Here is a 5,314-nt window from a genome sequence, read left to right as displayed (position 1 = left end):
TGAGAGGCATTGATAGAGTCGATAGCCAGAGACTATTTCCCAGGGCAGAAATGGCTAACACGAGGGGTCATAGTTTTAAGCTTTTTGGAGGAAAGTATAGGGGGGATGTCAGAGGCGGGTTCTTTACACAGAGAGGTGTGTGAGCATGGATTGCATTACCAGCAGCAGTTGTGGAAGCAAGGTCATTGGGGACATTTAAGAGACTGCTGGACATGCATATGGTCACAGAAATTTGAGGGTGCATACATGAGGATCAGTGATCGGCACAACATCGTGGGCTGAAGGGCCTGTTCTGTGCTGTACTGTTCTATGTTCTATGATTCTGCTCCCCCTGCTATAGGAAAGATGTTATGAAACTTGAAAGGGTTCGGAAAAGATTTATGATGACATTGCCAGGGTTGGAGGATTTGAGCTGCAGAGGCTGACTAGGCTGGGGCTGTTTTCCCTGGAGTGTCGGAGGCTGAGGGGTGACCTCATAGAGGTTTAAAAAATCATGAGGGGCATGGGTAGGGTGAATAGCCAAGGTCTTTTTCTGAGGACAGGTGAAATAACTCCATGAAGGCTGATATTTTGACACCAAGTCACCCTTTATTTACATGGGCTTGGAACATGACATTGATCCAGCAAGTTCTGACTAAAAACATTGAGCCCATGTTAGGACCGGCGTAGTCAATGTGTAACCGAGTCCAGGGTTTACCGGGCCATTCCCAATTTTAGTCACGTTTACACTCTGGGAGTGTAAGCTCCCAATATGGCTGTGTCAGCATCCAATCCTGGCCACTCGACAAAGCTTCTCTTTTAGTTTTGCCAGGATGGGATTGTTTCGTGTCTGCTGTCAGATATTGTCAGTGGTGACTGGAAGGGTGTCAATTCTTCAAGTGCCAGTACCACCGGTTGTGTATCCACCAGTGGGAGGTGCCTCAAAGCATCTGCATTTGTCACTTGGCCTCCCAGTCAGTGTTCCAACTTGTAATTGTACACAATCAGAATAAAGGGACACTGCTGAATTCAAACTAAAGGTATGGACAGTAGGCCAGGTAGCATCTGAAGGAATGATGACAAAAGGCTTATGCATGAAACAACGATTCTCCTGCTCCTTGGATGCTGCCTGGCCTGCTGTGCTTTTCCAGCACCACACTCTTGACTCTGATCTCCAGCACCTGCAGTCCTTACTTTCTCCTGAAGGTATGGGCAGCAAGGCCTTGTCCTCTTTAAGTAGCCCTAGCAGGGGTTTGTGTCCATTATTATTACAATTTCCTTCTGTAAAGGTATTGGTGGAACTTTAACACACCAAAAATGACTACCAACCTTCTTCCTCTATCTGCGCATACATTATTCTGGCTGTTCAGCCAAAGTCTGGGAAACATACACTATCAGGCATTCCTCTCCACTGGGTCACTGGTGAGCCAACACAATGCTAATACCATACAGGGAGGCTTCGCGTGCCAGCATCATATCTCACTTGGGATCCCATTGAGCCAACACCATAGACAATGAAAGCCACCCTGGGGGTTACATCTTCGCTACGAGCCCATTTCCAAGGCTGACCCTTTTTCAACATCAAAAGTAAGGGTGCCAGGATGGAAGCCAGGTCACATGGGAATTTTCCATCATAATTCACCAACCCAAGGAAAGACCTAAGTTCTGGTAAAGGTGTGGGAGCTGGGACACTTTTGATCACCCTCACTTTATCTTCCAATGGGTGTAACCCAGTCTTATCAACTCTGTAGCTCATGTTGGTCATTTGGAGTCCTGGAGCACACATTGTTCCCTCCTAAGATGTACCCCCACCTTGGAGAAATGTTGAAGCACTATGCCCAAGTTCTCAAAGTGCTCTTTGTTGATCTTCCCAATTATTAGCATGTCAATCAGCTAAGTGGCGACTGGGGGTAGACCTTGCATCATCTGCTAAAAAAAATAGCTCAGGCTGATGATCCCTCAAAGCAGTCTTGTGTATTTGTGCAAAGCTACAATTGTAAAATACTTCTCGAAATCCTTATCTAATCACAAAGGCAGCTACACTTGGCTTTTGTCCAGCTTCATGAAGGACAACACCCCACTCCCAGCTTTGTGTATTTGTTCTCTATACTTCTTTGAAGTCCAGTTGGGATTCAGCTAGTAGGTGCATTTGCATGGTCACATCATTAATCCCATATACCAAATGGTCTCTCAGCATCTCACTTAGTGTTAACCCAAAATCACATGCCTCTGCCACTGTTGCCTTGATCTCAGCAAAAATTCCATACTTTCCCCTGGTTGTCAAACTGTCGAGGAACACGAATAGAGTCTTAAAATTAGAGGAGGCTTAGAGTTGTAAAATTCCTTACTCAAATCAGGTCAACTCTTAAAAGGTTTTAGTATCTAGTGCTTAAGGGAAAGTTAGGTTCCTAATAACCAAAAAAAGCTGTGGGTCCACACACTATCATGAGACTTACTTGTTGCCACAATATCACTTGCCTGGAAAAGATTTACACATCCTTTCCATATACTGGGCCCAGTCTTCGAGGCCAGGATCGAATGAGTCTGGAATGATGCCAGAAATGCTTACCCCAGCTCAAAACTGACTGTTGCGAGAGAATCTCTTTAGGGGCGTGTAAATTCTCTTGTTGTTGCTGAAGTAACTCCATGAAGGCTGGTATCCCATCACCAATTCACTCTTTATTTACATGTGCATGGTATACAACACCGACTCAGCTAACTCCGAGCTGGCTCTTAGAGTGAACAGAGCCGCTGACACTCTTGTTTATATATATTTTTTTCCTTCTCAGAGTCAGCCCCCTGCACTGAGGAGATTTTAAATCTCCTGTCTATATATATTTTTTATTATTTTATCTCCCACACTACTGCCAAACAGCAACAGTGCTCATTTCTCCGCAGCACCCATGTCGTATGTGTGAAGGTGTAAGACACAGTGAACAACGAGTGCACAAAACTCTATTCATAATACACTCCTGTTTATATCTGTCAGCCCAGGGCTCTCTGATTGGACCAGAATAACAGCCCCAATTAGGGGAACTCATATTCTGCGAGGTCCACTTGGCTGACCCCGTTATAATCACTACAGAATGGGAATCCAAACCCACAGGGCATTGGCTTAAGGTGACGGGGTAAGATTTAAACAGGACCTGAGGAGCAATCTTTTCGTGCCAAGGGTGGAAGAAGCTGCCAGAGGAAGTGGTGGAGGTGGGTACAATTACAACATTTAATAGGCACCTGGATGAGTATATGAATAGGAAGGGTTTAGGTAGAAAGGGTTCAAATGTTGGCATATGGCAATGGATCAGTTTAGGACAAGGGTGGGGAACCTGCTGCCTTAAGGTCGCATGTGACCTTCTAGGTCATTGTGTGTGGCCTTTTGAATGAATCCAAATTTTGCAGAACAAATCTTTTATTTTTTATGAATACGTTTTTCTCGTCCTTTATTATTTTTATTTTAATCTTAAAATGAGGGTATTTAAAATACTAGAGAGTAAAAGAAAATTCAACGAAATAATCCTTACAGACTGACCACCACAATTAAAAAAATGTGAATTTTGAAGAATATATAATTGAAGTTTTTTGGTGCGGCCTTATTAGATTACAATTAACGTAATGCGGCCCTCCAACATGAAAAGGTCCCACACTCTTGTTTAGGATGTCTGGAGTTTATGGGTTGGACCGAATAGTCCATTTCTGTGCTGTATAACTCTATGACGCTGTGACTGCACAACTAAGGACCAGATTATGGAGGAGAGAAGCATTAGAGCAGCCAAAATGAAGCTGATGGAAGATGAGCTTTGATGTTATGGCCATTTTGGAGACATGGGTAGAGCAGGGACAGGAATGGTTGTTGCAAGTTCTGGGATTTAGATGTTTCAGTAAGAACAGGGAAGGTGGTAAAAGTGGGGAGGGGTGTGGCATTGTTAATCAAGGACAGTATTACGGTTGCAGAAAGAATGCTTGAGGACTCATCTACTGAGGTTGAATGGGCTGAGGTTAGAAACAGGAAAGGAGAGGCCACCCTGCTGGGAGTTTTCTATTGGCCTCCGAATAGTTCCAGAGATGTAGACAAAAGGATAGCAAAGATAATTCTCGATAGGAATGAGAGTGACTGGGTAGTTGTTATGGGGTGTTTAAGTTTTCAAATATTGACTGAGAATACTATAGTTTAAATGGGTCAGTTTTTGTCCAATATGTGCAGGAGGGTTTCCTGACACAGTGTGTAGACAGGCCAACAAGGGGCGAGGCCACATTAGATTTGGTCCTAGTGAATGAACCCGGCCAGGTTAGATTTGGAGGTAGGCGAGCACTTTGGTGTTAGTGACCACAATTCAATTATGTTTACTTTATTGATGGAAAGGGATAGGTACACACCGCAGGGCAAGAGTTTTAACTGAGGGAAAGGCAATTATGATGCAGTAAGGCAACCTGCATAGGATGGGGAAGGAAACTGCAGGGGACGGGCACAATTGAAATGTGGAGCTTATCCAAGGAACAGTTACTGCATGTTCTTGATAAGTATGTAGCTGTCTGACAGGGAGAAGATGGTCGTGTGAGGGAGCTGTGGTTTACTAAAAAAAGTGAAGCTTTTGTCAAGAGGAGAAGAAGGTTTATGTTTGGATGAGACGTGAAGGCTCAGTTAGGACGCTTGAGAGGTACAAGTTAGCCAGGAAAGACCGAAAGAGAGAGCTAAGAAGAGCCAGGAGGTGACATGAGAAATCATTGATGGATAGGATCAAGGAAAAACGTATGGCATTCTAAAGATATATCAGGCATAAAAGAATGACGAGAGTAAGATTAGAGCCGATCAAGCATAGGAGTGGAAAGTTGTGCTTACAGTAGAGGAGATAGTGGAAGCACTAAATTAATATTTTTCATCAGTACTCACACTGGAAAAAGACAATGTTGCCGAGGAGAATACTGAGATACAGGCTACTAGTCGAGATGAGGTTGAGGTTCACAGGAGGAGGTGTCAGCAATTCTGGAAAGTATGAAAATAAGCCCCCTGGGTTGGATGGGATTTATATTAGGATTAGATTAGAGTGGCGCTGGAAAAGCACAGCAGGTCAGGCAGCATCCGAGGAGCAGGAAAATCAACGTTTCAGGCAAAAGCCCTTCATCAGGAATGGAGGCTGGGAGCCTCCGGGGTGGAGAGATAAATGGAAGGGGGTTGGGGCTGGGGAGAAGGTAGCAAAGAGTACAATAGGTGGATGGAGGTGGGGATGGAGGTGATCGGTTAGAGGGGAGGGTGGAGCGAATATGTGGGAAGGGAGATTGGCAGGTAGGACAGGTCATGAGGTTAGTGCTGAGCTGGAAGGTTGGAACTGGGGTAGGG

At 44.6% G+C, this 5,314-nt stretch overlaps 1 protein-coding gene across 1 annotated transcript in view; it reads right to left on the bottom strand.

Moving 5' to 3' along the window:
• Positions 1-5,314, bottom strand: part of LOC122555667 (succinate receptor 1-like) — a 92,753-nt gene that overhangs the window by 57,666 nt on the left and 29,773 nt on the right. The gene's annotated exons all lie outside the window — the stretch shown is intronic.

Source organism: Chiloscyllium plagiosum, chromosome 13, assembly GCF_004010195.1.
Source record: "Chiloscyllium plagiosum isolate BGI_BamShark_2017 chromosome 13, ASM401019v2, whole genome shotgun sequence".
Taxonomy (NCBI): domain Eukaryota; kingdom Metazoa; phylum Chordata; class Chondrichthyes; order Orectolobiformes; family Hemiscylliidae; genus Chiloscyllium; species Chiloscyllium plagiosum.
The sequence above is the reverse complement of the archived record's forward strand: the minus strand, read 5'-3'. Positions and strand labels throughout refer to the sequence as shown.